The sequence below is a fragment of the Camelus dromedarius genome, chromosome 9, assembly GCF_036321535.1.
Source record: "Camelus dromedarius isolate mCamDro1 chromosome 9, mCamDro1.pat, whole genome shotgun sequence".
Lineage (NCBI taxonomy): Eukaryota > Metazoa > Chordata > Mammalia > Artiodactyla > Camelidae > Camelus > Camelus dromedarius.
Genome location: NC_087444.1, coordinates 68999931 through 69020369, shown reverse-complemented (window position 1 = coordinate 69020369; position 20439 = coordinate 68999931). Strand labels below are relative to the sequence as shown.

At 52.1% G+C, this 20439-nt stretch overlaps 1 protein-coding gene across 3 annotated transcripts in view; it reads left to right on the top strand.

The window, feature by feature from the left end:
- Positions 1-4025: 4025 nt before the first annotated feature.
- Positions 4026-20439, top strand: part of AKT2 (AKT serine/threonine kinase 2) — a 45166-nt gene continuing 28752 nt past the window's right edge. For 2 of the 3 annotated variants that reach the window (XM_064489330.1, XM_064489332.1), the window contains exon 1: positions 4026-4167. The gene's annotated coding sequence lies outside the window, so the exon portion shown is untranslated. Of the gene's footprint in view, positions 4168-4246; positions 4268-20439 lie in introns of those variants that run through there. The other variant, XM_064489331.1, reaches the window with a different exon arrangement.

Here is a 20439-nt window from a genome sequence, read left to right as displayed (position 1 = left end):
CGAGTTGGGAATGAGCTTGTCTTTTTGGTGGGGCAGAGAAGAGGTTAGTGTGTCTAGGACATGGTGGTCAAGGGCAAGAATAGCTTGAGATAAAGGTAGAAAGACAGGCAGGGGCAGGTTACACAGGTCCCTGAAGGCCATGGTGAGGCCTTTGGCTTTTATTTCACGTGATGGAAAGCCACCTATGTGATCAGAGCAGATCAATAAGGTGTTCAGTCTCAGAGAATAAAAAGCTTTATCCCAAGGTCTGCACGAAAGCGCGTTTAGCCTAGCGCGACCACTTAAACATTTTGGAAATGGTCAATGTGTTAAGAAGTTGAATGTGCATGATGCATGGTATCTTCTATTAGAATTTGTGAAAGATAAAACGTTTTATAAAAAGGAAATTGGAGCCAACATTTACAGAATCCCTGAGGCTTATCTGTCCTTCTGCCAAACACTTAAAATGACTCTAAAAGGATCTTTCTAACACAGTAGCATCTAGGGTGGGGCTTAGTAACTTCTGTCTGGGGACTCAAAGATATTATTTCAACATTTCTGTATAATGTGGGAAACTCTTTCAAATTAAAACTTTTTTTTTTTTAAGAGTTCCCGACTTTTTTGAGAATCTGATCAACGCTATGGACTTTCTCCCCTGAGAATGCTCTGCTTAGGATGAAGAAAGGGGGCAAACTGAGTCTTCCTGCTTGGACTTCCTGATTACCCAGGTAGCAGGGAGGGTCCCCTCCCCCATGGCCATCACCGCCAGGGAGAGACCCCCTCACCCCCAGACCTTACAGGGCAGAGTGGAAGCCTCCCCATTTGGGCTACCAAGAGGTTCTTCAAGGCTGGTCTAGGCATTTTGCCTAATTACCATCGAGAGCCCAGTCTCTGAGAAGGGTTGAAATGGACTCTAGGGGATGGTTTCCGCTCCTTGGGGACAAAGGGGGACTTTGAGGAGATGCTCTCTCCATCCCTCAGGGTAGGATTCTTCATCATTGTTTCTGAATCAAGAGGCCTTGGAGCAGACTTCAGATGAGAAGCTACAGGCCCTTTTCCCCAGCAAAGTGCCTGTGCAGCTCATATTTATAGTTACAGGCAGGAAGTTCACAGAATAGATTAGAGGGTAGAGAACAATTTGGGGTTTTAGGGAATTTTCTCTTCAATCACCCTTGAAGTGGAAATTAAGAGACTGAGGCCCCCAGACGATAATTAAGTGGTTGGCCAAAGCAGCACAAGGGACAGAAGTAGAGCCATTACTTTCCATTTTCCAGCATGATCTTAATTCCAAGCACAGCCTCTTGTATCAGATTTCCTGAGTTCAAATCCCGCCTCGACACCTAACTTGTCCTGGGACCTTGAGCAAGTCCCTGAAGACACTGTTGCACCTGACCTTCAAAGCTGCATTGACAGCAACAGGATAACATTGGTGGGACAATGTTGAGAACAGAACCTGGCCTGTAACAATTACTAAATATTTCTGTTGATACTTTTTTGCAATGAGGAAAGGCAGGCTTAGAGAAGTGAAGAGATTTTCACAAGGACACAAGAAAGGCATGATGAGACCTAGGGCCTAATTCCAAGGCCAGTGAGTGTTGTTCAATCCCAGACTAGTGTTTTTCAAACTGCAAGGGTCAAAAAATCAGTTCAGCAGGGTCTCAAACAGCACTGAAAAAAAAAAGTTAAATATGACACTTAAGGGTAAATAGTAATTGGTGATATTTTGTTTCATTAGGCTCTATGTGTACATCTGTATGTACTGGGTCTTAAAATAGTTTGAAGGCATTACCCTTGAGTACTAGTGCCCCAGTAAGTTCATGCACAAGCACATGGGACCTTTCGGTGAGATCTCTGTGTGTTATAATCCGTCGTGTGCCCCAGAGGGGCAGGGACTCGAGTTAGCCCAGGAAGACTGAGAGGTAGGGCTATGAGTAAGTCACTTTGAGTCTGGATTAGAGCAGAAGGGCTAATTCTGTGTGTGTGGTGTGTGTGTGTGTGTGTGTGTGTGTAGTCTTACTTTTTATTGAAGTGTAGTCGATTTACGTTTCAGGTGTACAGCAACGTGATTCAGTTATACATATACATACACACATATATATTTTTTCAGTTTCTTTTCCATTACAGCTCATTACAAGAAATTGAATATAGTTCCCTGGGCTATACAGTAGGTCCTTGTTGTTTATCTGTTTTATATATAGTAGTGTGTATCTGTTAATCCCAAAGTCCTAATTTATCCCCCTCCCCTTTCTCCCCTGGTTACCACAGTTTGTTTTCTATGTCTGTGAGTCTATTTCTGATTTGTAAATAAAATTTTATTTTATTTTTTTTAAGATTCCACATAAAAGGGACATCATATGATATTTGTTTTTGTCTGACTTACTTAGTATCTCTATGTCCATCTGTGTTGCTGCAAATGGCATTATTATATTCTTTTTTATGGATGAGTAATATATACCATGTACTCTTTATCCATTTATGGACATTTAGCTTGCTTCCACGTCTTGGCTATTGTAAATAGTGCTGCTGTGAATATTGGGGTGCATGTGTCTTTTCGAATTATAATTTTTTCAGATTATATGCCCAGGAGTAGGATTGTTGGATCATATGGTAAGTCTATTTTTAGTTTTTTAAGGAACCTCTGTACTGTCCTTCATAGTGGCTGCACCAACTTACATTCCCACCAGCAGTATAGGAGGGTTCCAGAAAGGCTAGTTCTTGAAGCAGATATTCCTCAAAAGCCCACTCTGTGCCAGGACTTTTGCTGGGCAGTGTTAGGTACCCAGTGATGACTGAGACAGTTTTGGGTTTTTCCCTTCTGGGGCTCTCTGTGCAGTGGAGGAGATAGACCTGTCACCAGGCAATGAGAGACCAAAATGGTCAGGGCTGTAGGGCGGGGAGAAGGAATAGCTTAGAGTTATCAACACTGTGATGTGGGAGGACCAGGAATTAGGAACACAAAGCTGGGCGTTCCAAGCTGGAGACCCATTAGCAAGGGCTAGTTCCAGCGTTAGGCTTACCTCTTGGGAAACTACCACCCCTGAGCAGGACTTGCCTGAGACTAAAGTGGACCCAGTGTTCTTCAAGTCCCAGCCAGACCTTCTAGAAGTATGCACTAACCAATACATACTTGCCAAGCCGTGTGGCATTACTGGAATATCAGAAGGTGGGGAGCCCCACCCAACCTATGAGAGAGAAGGGACTGGGAGCAAGATGTCTCACAGAGGTCTAACACACTAGTTAGTAAACGGGCCAGGATCTATGCAAAGCTCTTTTTTTACAGGGCGATTTTAAGGCCTTTGAAGGCCCAAGTTGCCCTGTAAAAAAGTTATATCCCATATTTAATTGCAGACATATGAGGAGCAGATGGTATTAATATTTTGGAGCCATAGCACGTCTAATTGATATAAATCGTTCTGTTTATACAAAATAGTCCAACAGCCCAGCTACGCAGCCACGTTTGCTTCCATTTTGCAGGTATGGCTACTGAGGCACAGAAAACCAAGCTTTCTGCCCACAGTCACCAGCAAGGAAATGTAAAGCTGGGTTGGTGTGGCTTCAGAGTCTATGCTTAGCTAGGAGGGGATACAATGAGAAAGAAACCCTTCCTAATGGCAGCTCCAGGGCTCTTTAAGAGCCTCTGAACCGGGACGAAAGCCGAGAGCAGAGTAAAAAGAGATCAAAGCGTATGTAAATAAGGACCAGGGGCTGCCGGGAAAGATCACAGCGGCTAGCCTCCAGGGAAAGCGGGCGTCAGAATCCTACCGCGCCTGCGCGATCCTATCTCTTCTTTCCGTCTGGCGCCTGCGCGGGGTACATCCCTTGCCCGCACCGGCTTGAACTTGCCTAAGGTACGCAGGCGCCCGGCTGAGTCCACCGCCTCCCCTTCCTTGCGCTTGCGCTCTAAGCGCTCTCCAAAGCCCATCTCGCTTTTTTACGTCAGTTCCTGTTTGTGGCGGGAGAAGGCGGTATTTCCGTCTAGAGGGTGGGAGGGGGTGGTAAGCGGGGGCTGGGGGGAGGGGGCGGGGGGGCCGCGCCGCGCGAGCCGTTGGGCCTGGCTTGGCGAAGGCGTTGCCGCTGCTGTCTCTGCCGCCGCCGCTGCCAGGAAGCACAGGGAGCGGGATCAAGCGCAGCGTGGCGATGGGCAGGAGTAGAACCCCGCCAGAGAGGCTGAGCGGCCGCCGGTGACAGGTGAGTGCGCCAGCGCGTGTCCCCGAGCGCCCCCCCCCGCGATGGTCGCGTCCGGACCCCCCGCAGTGCCGCGCTGGGCCGTACCACCGGTGCCTGCCGGGTAGGGACCGTGGTCCTCGAGCCCCCCCTTCCGGGACTGAGTGGGGGTGGCTGCGCGGGGGCGGTAGGACTGGCCCTGAGGGGGCGGGGGCGGCGGGCTGTACCACTGAAGCGGCAGGGGGCGCATATCAAAGTGCGGGGATGCGACCCCACCGTGTGCGGGCTAGGGGTTGAGCCAGTGGGGTGGGAGGGGAGAGCGCGCCTGGTGTGCGAGAGCTAAGCCTTTGAAGGGGAGCACCTTACTAAGTGTAGGGGGCTGTACCTATACGGGGCTGTGGAAACAGCTCCTAGAGCTTGTTTAGGGAGGTGGGGGCTTCTGGGGAGGGAGCTGAACCAAGTGTGGCCGGGGTAGCGCCCTCTGGGTTGTACCACTGAGGTCCTGGGGGGGAGCCATCCTTAGAACGTAGAGCCTCGCTGTATCAAAGGAGAAGGGTTGTGAAGTTTGTAATCCTGAGGCATGGCGCGGGGCGGGGGGACAGGCCCAAGTGGGGGTCCAGGGGAATACTTTGGGAGCGCTGTGATGAGGAGAGGGGTTCTGTCTCCTGTGTTTGGTGGGTGGAGCTTGGGGGTCTACGCTGAGCTGGAGTGGAATCAGCCTTTATTGAACTTACTGACTTTGGGGGTAACTGGGTGGTCAGTCGGACTGCTGTCTACCCTTTTCATATTATTAGGCCTTATTTTAAGGTGTGTGGGACATCTCTGCGGTAAATTCTTGCCGTGGTTTTGGGGTGGGGAGACGTCTTAGAAGCCACTGAAGTTTTCTGAGCTTTCGGCTCCATATTAGGGAGGGAAGGGGATACCGAACTTGGTTTTGAGGAGCTGTGCACTTGGACCTGCTTAAGACTTGGGAGGAAGGAGTGTTTGGAAGGACACCTCTCCCTGAGAACAGGGTGGCTGGGAACGTCTTTATCCTTGGGATTTTGAGGACCCCTTTCCTCTCATTTGGGGGCCGCTTGTGTTCAGAGAGGCCTGCATATAATTAGGTCCTCCATGGTCTGCCTTTCAACCTTGTTTACTCTCCTCTCACAGAAGCATCAGGAACCCTGGCCTGATCATGGTTGGTGGAGGGTGCAAAAGGGCCAGGCACCAACCCAGGCCCCTCCATCCTGGCCATGAGGCCAGATACATGTTTGTGTCTCCTTGGTTGGCAGTCCAGCGCCTGTCATGTTTACGCTCCCCACCAGGCGATAACAGTTGGCTTCACCATTAAGCGGCAGTGAGGCTGAGTGCTGTTTTCCCAGCTGTTCCTCTCTGCATAGGCCAAGGGGACTTGGGGGTGCCCCTGGGCCACACTGACCCAGGAAGGCTGCTCTGAAGGACTTGGGGCAGCCAAGCCCTCCTGGGTCTTGTTTCTCATTGTGGTTACTGGGTGGGTTCTTGGAGCATCTAGCCCCAGACATGAGGCCACTACCCCTGCTCCCCAGGCCAGTTTGTGACCTTGGCTTGCTCCGTAACCTTTGCCCTGGGTCTGGAGTTGCTGGAGGGCTGGCCACAGTCCCTGATTGACCCAGCTAATGTGGGCTGGTGATGTGGTCAAAGGGGGCAGACAGTCGTTTCTGGTCCACACCATCAGCTTCCAAGCTGACTGGCTTTCATGGGTTGTGGTTGCTGGAGAGAATGGTCCCTGAGTTCTATGAGGCCATGGTGGCTCTGCAGAATTTTTCTGCACTAGGGGTTTGTGCCTCTGGTCTGCCAGCTTTTAGCGAGTTTGCCTGATGAGGTTAACACCATCAGTAAAAACAATAATCATGAGATCGATGGCTAATGTTTATTGAGTGCATTCTATGTGCCACATGCTGTTCAGAAGACTTCCTATGGATTAACTTGTTGAATACGCACATCCTAGAGCTGTGGGTACTGTCGTCATGATCTCCATTAAGAAGGGGAAACCGAGTCCCAGAGCAGCAAATCATTTCAGAGCTAGTGAATAGCCAGCATTTATTGAACATTCACCGTATGGCAGGCACGTGACAGGCCTTTTACACACGTGACCTCATTTAAATCTCAAAACACGCCCATGGGGTAGGTGTGGTTATGCCCATTTTTGAGACTCCTATGAGCTAGGTAGAAGTGTGCTGCCCATTTTTCAGATGAGGAAACGGAGATGCTTGCTATGAAATGAAATGATTTGCCCACATCTTAAAGCCAGAAGTGGTAGAGTTGGAATGTGAACCCCTGGCCTGGTTTGGCCTCAGAGTGAACCTCTTGTCAACATGTAACTAGAATGGTGGTTGAGTGGCACCCAGGGGTGGGTATGATGTTTCTGTTCATTTCTCAGAGTCAGAAATTGGGACTCAGGAGGAATTGCTTTGTCCTAGGTCTGTCAGACCCTAGGGGGCCAGGCTGCAGTTTGAACTCTTTGTTCACCAGGTCCCAAGCTGGTGTCGGTCTCTGTCACCTCAAAGCTCCTGCCCTGGACCTTGCCAGCTGAACCCTGGGGCGTTTTCTTCCCCTCACCCTTGGAGCCTAGGGCTGCATCGAGCACCTCTGCCGACAGCCAGTCCAGCAGTTCTGGGCTTGCTGATAAAACTTGGTCCCTCCTCAGAGTTGAGCCAGGGCACCTTTTAACCCAGGGCAGAGTGTCTGCTGGGAGCTGGGAGGAGACAGCAGGCGAGACATGAGACATGCAGGGGGTGACATAGCTACCAGGGGACTGTGTTTGAAGTCCCTGCACAAGGATGGTGTAGTGGACACTTGTGCAAGTTCTGGTACTTCCATGTCCTGGCTTGGGCCACAGTGTTCACCTTTGTGCAGTAGGCTCAGAATGGCACACATCTTGGGCTGTTGTGAGGATTAAATGAGTTAGTCCAAGAGAAGCTGCTAGAATGGTGCTTGGTACTGCTCAATTGGCAGTCCGAGGGCATCTATCCTTCCTCATCCCCCACCCTCAGCCCTGTCCAGCATCCTGGAATCCAGCCCCCCAGCCAGCCTCCAGGAATCTGGTGTCCTGGCTTCTAACCTTGGTAAAGAGCTGTGCTGAAGTGATTCAGAGCACAGGGTTCAAATCCACCCCTACAACTCACTGCCTGTGTGACCTTGAGCAAGTTCCTCAACTCTTCTGAGCTGTTTCATCATTTGTGTCATGGGAAGATGACAATTCCCTCTTGATAAGTTATTGTGAAGGCTAAATGAGTTACTTTGTGGAAATTAACCACATTTGTAACTGTGCAGGCCTGCAGTAAACATTTCCTGTTCTCATTTAAGCAGAGTGCTTGACACATGATGAGACTTCAGGATGTCTTAGTAATGGTAATTCTTATTATTTCTGCTAGGATTTAAAAGGCCCTTGCCAGGTTACAGAGCCTTATCAGGTAACACCAAGTTGAGGGCAGGGCTGAAATTAACATCTCCATTTTCCAGATGAGGAAATGGGGGTGTGGGGGGGCAGTGCTCTGGAGTCTTGAGGGGTGGGGGACATACATAATGAGAGACTGCAAATGCGGCCCCCAGGCCCTCTCCCTCTTCCGCGCAGTTGCTGCCTGGAGCCCCTCCCAAGGTCGAAATTCTAGCCCTTTTCCAGATGTCAGGCACTACTAGACCATTTTCCTGTATGTACTTTATTGACTCTCCACCATAGCTCCAGGAGTGATAGTAACGGCCTGGACCCAGGTGAGAACAGCCCTTTTGAAGGCTTTGAAGCAGAAGAGTGGTCTCGAGTAGGGAGGGTAGCAGAAATGCTCGTGAGAGTCAGGGGCCAGGCTGCCCAGAGCCTCGTGAGCCTGGGCAGGAAGTGTGGCTTTGATTCCGTAGACACTGCAGAGCTGAGGAAAGGTTTTCATTCATCTACCACTGTTTATTGAACACCTGTTGCATGCCTGGCATTGCTGCAGGTGCTGGGGATACAGCGGTGCACTTGACAAAGGCCCTACCCCCGTGGAGCTGAGGGAGACAAACCCTAAGTCCAGTGAATAAACAGGGGCAGGTTGAAGGGAGGTGATGGGCCGTTGGGAAGGCCTCTGAACTGATCCCAGATTGACAAGGTGACCTAAAGGAGAAGGAACGGCCTTGGGGCATGGCAGGGAACCACAATGCAAAAATCACAGTGAGGACTGAGCTTGGTGAGGTGCAGGGACTGGCTGCAGGGAGGCCTGTGTGGCCGGGCAGGGCGAACGATGGAAGGGGTGGGGGGGAGGCCAGGGGCTGAGGGCCGGCAGGGGCTGAGTTACTCAGCCTTGTAGACCATCTAGAGGAGCGGCTTGATCAGATTTGGGTTTTAGAAGATGCCTTTTGCCATAAGAGAGGTTCTCAGGCGTCTTCCTGGGGTGGGGGTAGATTTTAGAGCCAGTCAGGGAGTTTCACATGCCTCCCACTTCCCCCTTGAGTAGAATCTTTGCTGTAGAAACAGCGAAGGCCTGATAGTTGCCTCCCTACTCTGTGGTTTTCACACCGTGTTCCCCAGGGCCCATGGCTGTTCCCTTTAGGGACAGATGGGGGAGGCTCAATGGGCTGATTTTCTGTCCACCCCTCCCAACCAAACAGCTGGGCTAACATCAGATAACAGCACAGAATAGCAATAATACCTGATAAAAACCACTTGCTGATTCTGCCTTCCACTCAGCTTATGTGCCTGAAGGCCTGCAACATTCTTGGCATTGCTCTAGAACTTGGAAGTCTGGGCCTTGTGGGCCTACCTTCTAGTGGAGGCAGGTACTCAGCAAACAAACCTATGATAGGACGTCAGGTTGTGATTGATGTTACAAAGGCAAAATGAATGAGAATCATGGGAAGGAGAGTAGGGATGCTGTGTTTTAGCTGGGATCATCAGGGAGGGCCTCCTGGAGGAGGTGACACGTAGGTAGGGACTGGTGTGCAAAGAAGAGCCATGGGAGGACTTGAGTGTAGACCCCTCAGGCTGAAGAGGAATTAGTTCTGATTCCCACTTACCAGGGGTGAGAACTGAGACCTGGAGTCTCAGTAATCTGTGCTGGGTTTTCCAACACTGACAGGCTCTGAATTTGGGCAGAATGGAGTCCCCCCAGCCCAGGAAGCTACTTGGTAACCATGGGTGAGGGTGACTTTTAATCCCATACCTGAGCCTGGAACTTAAGACTTAGTGCTCATTCTGAGGTGTCTGCCTGGAAGGAACGGAACCGCTCAGAATAAACCTCCTCTGGCCTCCGGAAATCCCTTGGGATGGGGGGATGGAGAGGAATGTCTTTTGCAGTTGATCTCCAAGCCTCTGGGGACCCAGGGACTCCCCTCCTTGGGCCTCTCTTCAACTTCCCAAGAGCTCTCGGTGGAAGGCTCTCAACCACCAGGCCTGGGCTGCACGGTAGGGTGGTTCCGTGGCAGGCTCTTCTGGACAACCAGCCAAGCAGCAAGAGGCCCAGCTTGGGGAGACAGCCCTGGGAGCAGGACCAGGAGGGAGGGAAGAAATGAGGGAGCAGGGGTGGGAGGGGCGGTGGAGGGGAAGCTCAACCTGGCCCCTTGGGGGCAGGACCCACCACCAATTCTGCACCCACGTCAGGACTCTGCTGCTCTGGGTGCAGAAACAGGGGACAGCAAGCTGGGGCTGGCTGAGGGGAGACTACATGTCAAAGGTTCCTGCAGAAAGTTCCTCAAGCCCAGCTGTCCTGCCCAGGAAGCTTGTCCGCAGATGTTGTTTCTAAGGGTGAGGCCAGAAATCCAAGGCTGCCTTGGTTTGCCACCTCGTGGGCCCTTTTTGAACAGACTGCGGTGGCTGCCACTCCCTTGCCCACTTCTCTAGGCCTTTCCAGCCTGGCTTCAAGGTGTTCATTGTCTGGTGGGTTATCGTATAGTGATCTGGGCTGGGGGCAGCCAACCTGGGTGTGAACCCTGCTCCTGGTTCCTCCCGTGGTTGCCATGCAACCCTGGGGGCCTCATTTCATCTCTCTGAGATGCTTTTTGCTCAGCTGGTATGGGAACATACCTGCTGAGAGGGGCTGTAGGGAGGATTCAGGGAGCTAACGTGTCAGAAAGTGCTTGGCACGGGGCCTCTAGGGAAGGTGTTCGACGGATCTGAGCTGCTGCTGCTTCTGCTGCTGCTGCTGCTGCTGCTGCTGCTGAAGATTGTCAGCTGGGCACCTGAGAGCAGAGAAGGGGCTCTGAATGCAGCCGGCCTGGGCTTGTTGGTTGGCAGGGAGGCAGTGGCAGGCTGATTAGCGGAGATTCCTGCTGGGGAGGACACAGGACGGGAATATCCATCATGCCCATCGCAGAGCTCCTGCTTGGCCAGACACTGAGCCTTCTGCGCACACTCCCTCGGACACACAGCAGCCTGTGAGGTAGGCAGCATCACCCCATTTTGTGGATAGAAAACCGAGGTTCAGAGCGCTGTGCGGAAAGCCTGTGTTGTGGTTGAGAGCTGGCAGAGCGGACTGTCTGTGCCAGGTGCCACCGCGGGGCTTAGTGCCTGCTCCCGCCAGTCCCGCCACAAGCTGGGAGTGCGGTGCAGCTCTTCTCCCCATTTCACAGGCGAGGAAATGAAGGCCCAGGGCGGGTTATTGGATTTAACCGAAGTTAAAGTATTGGTAGGTGACAGACATGAAATTTGAACTCTATCTGGGGTCAAGCCTGCCTTTTTAAGACTGGCCCTTCTGAGTGGAGAGTATAGCTCAGTGGTAGAGGGCTTGCCTAGCGTGCTTGAGGTCCTGGGTTCAGTCCCCAGTGCCTACATTAAAATAAACCAACCAACCTAATTACCTCTCCCCACTGCCTCCCCCCACCAAAAAAACAACACAAAAAAAGACTGGCTCTTTTGCCTCTGAGCAGTGCCATGGCCACTGTTTCTGAGATGGTTACCGTTGTTCTAATCTTTTTTGCTTTCTCTTCTAGATAGAGCTGGCACAAAGTAGGCCTTAGTTGTCCCAGAAATGACTAGATTAGATCCGTTAGATGCCTGCTTGGGAGATGGGGTGTGGCTGCCCCTCTCCACCCCCTAATGCCTGTGGAACCCTGGCGTTGGCCAGCCCCATCCTTCCCCAGAGGCTAGGGGAAGGGATGAGGGTGGAAGGCACTCCCCTGCCCGCCCGCCTGCCCCCCCACCCCCACCCCCCGCCTTGGGGTCTGATTTCTGAATGGCTCCCGGAGCCAGCCCTTGGCTGTTTCTCGTCATTTGTATATATTCCATTCTTTCACCAAATAACGTATTGAGTATCTGCTATGTGCTGTGCATAGTTCTGGACGCCAGGGAGCAGCACCTAGTCTAGTGGAGGAAACAGAGGACTTGCATTTACCTCACCAGTGCTCTGGATAGGGGAACAGAGATCTAGCTGGGTCTTGGGGAAGTCTCCTGAGGTGAGGCATTCAAGCCGTGATATGAAATGCCAGAAGGAATGGGCCAGGCAGGGGTACAGCTCGGGTAAAGGCCCTGGGCGGGAGATACCATGATGAGAGTAGGTCACTTTGGTGGAGCTGGTGGTCTCACTATGACATTGAGAGTAGGCCACTTTGGTGGAGCTGGGGAGAGGGATGGAAGAGAGAAGAGGGTGGCAGGGCCCAGGTCTGGGGTCCCTGCGCTTCTCAAACTTGTGTTCAAGAACCTGGGGGGAGGGGTGGCAGCGGGGTGTTAAGCATGTGTTTTAGGGTAGCATCTGAGCGTTGTCTGCTTTTTTAGCTGTGTGTTTTCATTTAGATAATATTTTCAAGAAGTTACTATGGACATGTTATGAATCATTTTTATGATTCTTTTTTTTAATTAAAGGTTATTACAAGATATTGAATATAGTTCCCTGTGTGGATGATTCCTTTTAACCAGCTAGTGACAGTATTAGGGTAGCTGCTATTTCCATAGCTCTGACTTAGGCTCAGGGTGGCCCTTGACTTTGGAGTTCCCCTCTGTGTAGTTGCTGCCTGTCTTCTAAAGCGCCGGCCTCATCCCTAGCTGTGCTTGAAGCACATCTCATTGGATCTCCACAATGACCTTGGGTTGTCCAAAAAAAAGCATCTTTTGAAGTGTAAGTAAGTGCCTGGTCAGATCATTATTAGGATCCTGTTTTATAGACAAGGATTCAGAGAAGAGACCCTTGCAGCCGGGTGTTAGTTGGGATTTGAATCATCCTGGACTCCAGGTGTGAGTATGGGCCTCAGAGCCCTGTTTTGGCTCTGGGGTGAGAGCCAGGGCTCAGGAGAGATGGTGTATCATGGGAGCGTCTCCTCATCAGGCCAGTATGATCCAGCTTCTTGGGCCTGTGAACATCCATGGTGCTCGCCTCAACCCCACCCCACCCAACCCCTACCTTGAGGCTCCCAGTGCTTCATTACCAGAAGTTTTATAGAGCTGCACCTCCAATATGCTAGGCACTAGCTATGTGTGGCTATTTAGATTTTAATTAATTGAAATTGAAGTGAAAATTCAGTTCTTTAGTTGGACTAGCGCCAGTAGCCACGTTTTTGTCATTTCAGAAAGTTCTCTTGTCTATATCAGCCATCTCCTGTAGTCACCTGCAGTATAATCTTGGGCATGAGATTTGTTCTCTCTGGGTCTCAGTTTCCTGCTCTGAAGAATGGGGATAATAATTGCATCTACCTCACAGGGTTGCTTTGAGGATTACTGATATGAATCCAGGCCTGGCACATTGTGAGCACCCAGTAAATATTGGCCCTGGTTAGGACCCTGCTTGTTGGCTCCAGGGTGTCCTAGGGATAAGGTGGGGACTCACGCCACCAGGCCTCTCCTCATTTCCAGGTGGATGATGGTGATAATGGTATGGAGCCACACCTGTGAGGGAGGACCCCCTACACCAGACTGCAGGGGCCCCGTGTGCATGTGTGTGTGTGTGTGTGTGTGTGTGTGTGTGTGTGTGTGAGCAGCCCAGGTCTGCAAGGCATCAAGGGTGATAAGGGAGGGCTGGCAGGGATGTGGGATGGGGCTAGGTTTCTTGGGAGCGAGGCCAGAGGGAGGTGGAGAAGGCTCAGGCTGGGACAGCATTATCCAGCCTCCTTGGCTGTGTCCTAGCTGTCCCGCCTTCCTGTCCCTGGTTTTCCCCGTCTGTGAAGTATGAGTCCTGTGGTCCCCAAGTGAGCCAGGTGGTGGAGTGTCAGGCCAGCGCACAGGGCTTCTTCTGGGAGACAGTTCCTGGAAGAGAAGACTGATCCCAGCCGCTGCCTCACTGGGGCCAGAGGATTCTGCACACTGCACCCCTCTCAAGCCGACAGTTCCCATTTCTCTCCAAGAAATAGCCTCAGCCCTTCCAGTGGACATCCAGGCCCTGCCCAGCCAGGCCCCCAGCTTCCTGGGTAGCTGCCTGTGCCTCACTCCCCTCTGTACCACCTGACAGTGTCTCTCGCAGGCCATGCTTTGGCACTGTTCTTCCTCGGCCTAGGCTGCCCTCCCTCAGGTCTCCATGGGGCTGCCTTGTCTCTTTCAGGTCCTGCTCAGGTGCCACCATCTTAGTGAGCCCCTCTCTGACCACCGTATATAAAACCAGAGATTTTCACCCTTTCCTACACACTCAGTCCTCTCTCTGCTTCTTTCTTCCATAACATTTGTCAGATTCTGACGTGCTGTGTAATTTACCTATTTATTTAATTTACTTGTGTTAATGCCTGTCCACCCTCCTCCTGCCCCACCCCTCTGTAAACTCCCCCAGGGCAGGGAGTTCTGGTTTGGTCATTGCTGTCTCCCTGTGACCAGAGCAGTGCTGACACAGCACGGTTTCCGTGTTTGTGGAATGAATGAATGCAGAGTTTTTTGTTTCCCTTCAGTTGGCAGAACTCTGAGCTCAAAAGCTGTGGTTCTGTTTGCCACCCCCATTCTGAATTAATGAAAGCTCTGGGCCTGGCCCTGTGCTGGGTAGGGCCAGGGACAGACTGGGGACTAGGAGAGACCCTGTCCCTGCCTTGTGGAGTGCCTAGTCCCATGGGGGAGGCACCATTACCCAGATATTTGTACAAGTGACAGTTGCGGTAAGTGCTGTGGGGGGAGAAAAGCCGAGCTCTGAAGGCCTGTGACTCATGGGGCAGGGTGTAGTCAGGGCAGGCTTTCCTAAGGAAACGAGGGTTTAGCAGGTGAAGATGGTCCCCCAGATGAGGGACAAGCATGTGAGAAGGCTCTGGGGTGAGAGAGAGCAAGGAGAAAAGGGGAAAGTGAGGGGGAGAGTGTGCTGACCAGTGAGGCTGGAGGACAGGCAGGGGCCACCTCAGGTGTGCCTTTGCAGTCTCCACAGGGGCCTGTGACGTGACCCCCAAGCAGGGGATGGACAGGGCCAGTGCTGTGTTTGGACGGTCCCTCTGGCTATGGCATGGGGTTCTCAGAGTATTTGGCGTCTGCGGCCCAGCAGACTGAGACGTTCGACATGTTTTCTGGGGGTGCTGTAAGGCCCTGGATGGCGAGGAGACGGGCGGTGTGGGTGGTGGCAAGAGAGAAAACCTACTCTGGTGCTTATTCTTGTCCCAGCATCATTCACAGCCCACCCACGTCTTCAGCCTGTCTCCTGTCCTACCTGCTCCAAGTAGGCAGATGGGGCAGTTGCGGGGAGCGTGTGGTGTTCAAGAGAAGAAAAAAAAAAGGGTCTTTAATGCCTCTTTCTTAGCAACGAGGTAGAATAGGTAAAAATTCATGTTAGAGAAAAGTGTAACGTAGGAAGTGACGGTCCCCATGTCTCCCCCTTCAGAGGAGATGATAACTCCAGGTCGGTGTTGAGTAGTTGCCGGATTGGGCTCTGTTCAGAGGACTTTATGTGGATGAACTCATTTAATCCTCACAGCAGCTTGGGAGCTCTGTCCCGTTGTTATGAGGAAACCGTGGTAGAGAAAGGGGAAGCGATTTGCCTGGTCACACAGCAAGTGGCGGAGCTGAGGTTGAAATGCATTTGGTTCTTGAGGCCACCTTGACTCCTGCTCCCATTAAATTTCTGCCTCTGTTGTCTCTTTGGCACAGTTCCTTCTCTGCACATGGCATTTAACATGCCTTGTGTCCTCCAGCCGAAAACTTCCCTGTAATCTCCATTCGTTGATCCTATAACCACTTTTCTGAAAAGGATGCTGCAGGTGAAGTTTATCTGTGGGTTGTGAGATGCATGTCAGTCTCAGGAACGTCAATCTGTGAAGAAAGCAGCACCTCAGAAGTGAGGCGATGAGGAGTGCCGTGAGCACGCTGAATGCTGATGGCCCGTCCAGGTTGGTTCTCACACTTGGGACGACTGCGTTATGTTCTGTCTGATGGGTGGCCCTCCTCCAAGGGCCGGGCGCTGTGCTGGGCTCCTCCCGTGCGTGCGCCTGTGGTGGTGAGGGCACTTCTGTCACCCCGCTTGCACAGAGAAGGAAGCTGAGACCCGGGAGGCTGTGCATCCGAGGCACGGGGACCTGAATCCAGGTCTGCCCGACTCCACGGGCTGCATGGTGCATGTGGTCCCAGTCCAGCTCCAAACTTCCTGAGCTGGTGATGCGACAGGTCTTTTCACGCTCGTGACTTAGTTTCTTCATTAAAGTGGAGATGATCAGAGCACCTGCCACAAAGGTTGCTGTGAGGGTTGAATTCCCCGGTAAAGCACTTAGGTGTGCCAGGCATGTACCGAGTGCTGTATGGGCACTGACTCTTTTTAGCACTGGTATCCCGTTGACCGTTGTGACCGTACTAGGCCCCTGTTGTGGGCATTTGGATTGCTTCCAGGGTTTCATTAGTCCAGCAACAATACTCTCAGAGTAGTGGTTCTCACCCAGGGGATGGCTTGACACCCAGGGGACATTTGGTCATATCTGAAGACATTTTTGATGGTCACAACTCTGGGGGAGGGTGTGCTGTTGGTTTTAGCCAGTAGAGACATACCAAGGATGCTGCTAAAACCTCCTACAGTGCACAGAACAGCCCCCACAACAAGAGTTATCCAGCCCCAAATGTCACTAGTGCTGAGGTTGAGAAACCCCGCCTGAGAACCTTATGCACAGGCATAAGCTTGTTCTACAAGAGAAACTCCTCCAAGGACGTGTGCTTTTTCCGCTTTATCGCGTTCGCTGAAGCGCCCTCACAGAACGCAGGATCGGTTCGCAGGGCTGCGGACAAACGAGGGAGACGTTTCTCTCCACTTGCCCTGTGTGCCTTTCCTTCCAAGGTCCCACGGGCAGGCGCTGCCTGGCAAATGCCAGGTTCCTGTTGTGTCTGAATTTCTCTCCTGAGCAAGTCCTCCTCTGGGAGCTGTAGGTGAGGTGCAGATTAGAGAGTAGATGACAGAGACTCCCAGGGGGTCAAGGTGTCAGGAAGGAGCCCCCTCACTGTCTGCAGCTCCAGGAGACACAGAGCTTCCACCTCCCCCTCTTGCTTCCCTTATCCCATCTGTGCTGTCTGGCATAGAAAGCAGGTCAGGGAGAGGGGGTGAGAGAGAAAGGACTTGACAAGTGGCAAGGAAAGGAATTTAACTTATTTTGAGCCTGTTCTGGGCCCAGGGCTTCACTCTTATATTTATTCCACAAATATTAAGTGCCCACTGTGAACCCAGCACAAGTCGACAGTAAACTGATGAACAAGTAAATAGATACACTTGTGTCTGTGATGATAAGCACTTAGGAATAAAAGTAAAGGATAAGAGGACATCAGCTAGCTGCACTGTTGACCAGGGAGGGTAGGGAGGCTTTGCAGAGAAAGAGACATGTGAGCAGAGGCTGAAGAAAGTGGGGCGGGTCCCTATGGATACTCAGAGAAGCGAGTTCCAAGTGAGGGGGCAACATGTGTAAGGGCCCTGAGGTAGGGGTGTCCCTGTGTGTCGGAGGCACCAGTGCCATAGTATGTGTTTGGAGAAGTGATGAGGGGGGATAGAGCAGACCTCATAGGGTCCTGGGGCTCCTGTAAGGACTTTGGCTACTTTTACTCTGGGTGAGATAGGGCCATGGGAGTGTTTGAGCAGAGGAGGAAGGGGCTCGGACTCAGGTGGCCACAAGGTCCTGGATTGTAGGAGGGGCGAGGACAGAAGCGCTAGGCCACACCACCCTTCTTAGCAGCAGGAACCACGACAACACTGATTTTACAGATGAAGAAAGAGGTTTGAAAGGACCCTTTCCCACCCAGTCCCTACTCAGGGCTGCTGGCTAGGACGAGGCAGTCATGCGAGGGCCTCTCTCCTCTTGGCCCTGCATTGTCCTGTCAGTCACTTCTGATGGACGTGAGTGACCCAGCAGTGTGAGGTGAAGCTTCGGAGGGAGCTACAGTTTGGAAATCATCAAGAAACGGGATCCCCGAGGCAGACAGATGGGAATAGAAAGGGCTAAAATTTAGAAAAATAGTAACTTATTAGGATGTTTGAGGCAGAATGAAAGAGTGAGTAAGTGATACCCATGTACTCAGCAACTATTTAAAAAATAAAACCTTGCCAGTGCGGTCAGAGCCCCCTTAGGGACCCCTCTCCAGTCCCCTCGCCCTCCCTGCCCTGAGCTGACCACTGCGGGTGGTGATCTTCATTCCCCGTCAGCTTTCCTCTCTATTACATGTTCTCACCAAAACTCCAGCCCTGCCCACCATGGGCTACAGGGCTGGAAGCCTGGGGCCCTGCTCCCTCTAGGGCTGCGGGTCCCTCCTCCAGCCGGATCGTGTACAGATGGGAGCACTCAGGCGCACAGAGTGTCACTTGCCTGCAGTCACACAGCCAAGAAGCAGCAGCGCCTGGGGTTGAAATTTGGATCCTTCGGACCTCAGATTCCTCCTCTTTATTCACTGGTGACTGGCCTTGAGGTGAAAATCCAGGCAAGCCAGTCTTGGGGGTTTGGGGGTGCCCTGGAAGCCAGGAAGCCTGATTTCAGCTCTCTGTATCTTCTAGACTGCTACACCCAGGTTCTTTTTTAATGATACTTCTTTTGTCAAAAAATACTGAAAAATATGTTCAACATATTTTACACAGTATAGTGTAACAACTGTAAAGCTGTAATTCTGTGTGGTCACAATAGAATATTGTCTGCTCCTAGAAACCCCACTCCTCTGTTGCTCCCGAATGTAACAACTCTCCTGAATTTTGGACATTTGCTTCCGTGATTTTCTGCGCAGTTTTATGAGTGAGAAACAGTGTCGTGCTGCCTATTCTGAACTTGCTGTCTGTGGACTCATACTTGATGTGTTGTTTTACGTCTGGCTTCTTTCGCTCCACTTCAGGTTTTTACACTTCATCCCTGGGGCAGGTATCAGTAGTTCTTTCCTTTTTATTGCTGAGTGGTGTTGCGCTGTGTGAATTTACCTTAGGTTGTTTATCTGTTCTCCTCTGGGTAGACACCTGGTCTGTTTCCAGTTCTGAGGTTGCTGTGAGTATTGCTGCTGTGAACATGCTAGCATGTGTCTTTTGGTGAACAGATATGCTCATTTCTGTTGGGGGGCTGTGGAACCGTTGGGCCGTTGGGGAGGGATATATTGAGTTTTTAATTCCTGTTGCCCAGCGAGTTCCCATAGTGGTTTGAACCATTTTATACCCCCACCAGTAGCAATTCCTTTACTTTTTTGACAACACTTGGCATCGTCAGTTTAAAAAATTTTAGCCATTCTGGTGGATGGTTTCAGTTTGCATTTCCGTAATGAATGAGGCTATGTGCGTTCTTGGTTGTGAGGGTGTCCTCTCCTGTGAGGTGCCCTTGCGCTTTTCACCTTGCCTCCCAGCTGGCTAACCCCTAGCCAACAGCTACAGCTCCTGCTCAGACCCTCTGCCGATTGAGGCCCAGGCACCCTAGGAAGCAGCGAGTGGGGTGGGGCCGTGCAGGCATTCCCGACTGTGGGATGTGGTGCCTGCAGGTAGGCGGCCAGGCAGGCCCCTGTGGGCTGACACCCACTTCCAGAAGCAGGTCTGTGTCCTCCCGCCTGGGTGTCCTCCAGCGGCAGCTCCCACGGGAGCAGGCCATCTTCTTGGCTGCAGTGATGGTGTTTCATCACTGCAGGCCTGCGTCACAGACACCTCAGCGGAGGCGCCACCCTCAGTGGGAGGACATGCAGGATCCCGGGATCAGGATCCCGGCAGGATGCAGGGGATCTCCCAGTCCCTCCCCCTGTCCTCACCCAAACTGCTGCTGGCTTTTTAGTCCCCGGAGTTAGAATGTAAAAAGTGGCTCTGGTGTGTTGAGTAGCAGCCAGGGCCTCCACTACCCCTCAGCTGGGAAACCCAAGGTAAATGCCTCCCCTCTCAGAGCCTCTGCCCTCCCCTGGGCACGGTCACGGTCATGGTCAGGGCCCCAGCCCTCTGGTGGGGTGGCTGAGAGCGGACAGGAGAGACTCTGTGGGAGTACCGGCCCACTCAAGGCCACCCAGCTGGCATTGGCTCTTGGACTCTGCAGCCCTGACCACTCTTGACCACACCTGGCTACCTTCACTCCTCTCTCCAATCGTGGCAGCCACATGTTTGGGTGTCCACTGGGGGCCAGGCAGTAGCCACACAGTGGGTGCTTTAGTGCTACTGACAGCCCTGGTGCTGCTAATCTTGGAGGCTCTGAGAGATGAAGTTGCCTGGGAGAGAGGGGTCAGGGGAGGAGAGAGCTGAGATTGGACACCAGGCTGCTGTCCTTGCCTTCCATATCCACCTGTCCTTTGGACTCTGGGTTCCCTACCCCAGCCCTGTTTGGGAACCCAGGCCCATTCTGAACTGAGCTCGTACCAGGGGAAAGTGCAGCATGGGCCCCTGTGTTGGAGAGGAGTTCCCTAATTCCGTAACTGCCCACCACACCTGCCACCAGGCCCTGCGTGCTCTCCCCATCCACCCCAGCCCGGCTCCTTACCCTGTAGCCACACTGGGCCTGGGCAGTTCTCCACACTCCCCAAGCTCCTTCCTGCCTTGGGAGGTTTGCACTTGCTGTCCGCCCGGCCTAAAATTTGTTTCCTAATGTCAGCAAGTTTCACTCCGTGAGTTAATTCAGGTGTCAGCTCACATGTCCCCTGTACCACACAGCTAACAGCGCTCCTTGCCTGCTGTCTTCTTCCCCGCTTGCTGCTTCTTCACCACCACCTGATGCTGTTGCACTTGTATTTGTGCATCGTCCACCTCCCCCACTGGAGTGTGAGCTTCATGAAGGCAGGGGCTGTGTCTTAGGATGCTCTGTCTCTGGCACCCGGGACAGAGTCTGGAGTTTAGAACATAGTCAAAAAAAATATTGGTGGTGTTAATAGATTCTAGAAATGTTTCTGCAGCTGTGTCTAGTCCTGGACTGGGGATCTGTTGGGATGACTTGGGTTGGTTCATTGTGCATTCAACACAGAGCCGGACACAGGGCTGGTGTACTTACAGGTGCTAATAGGAATTAGCATTTATAGGTGTG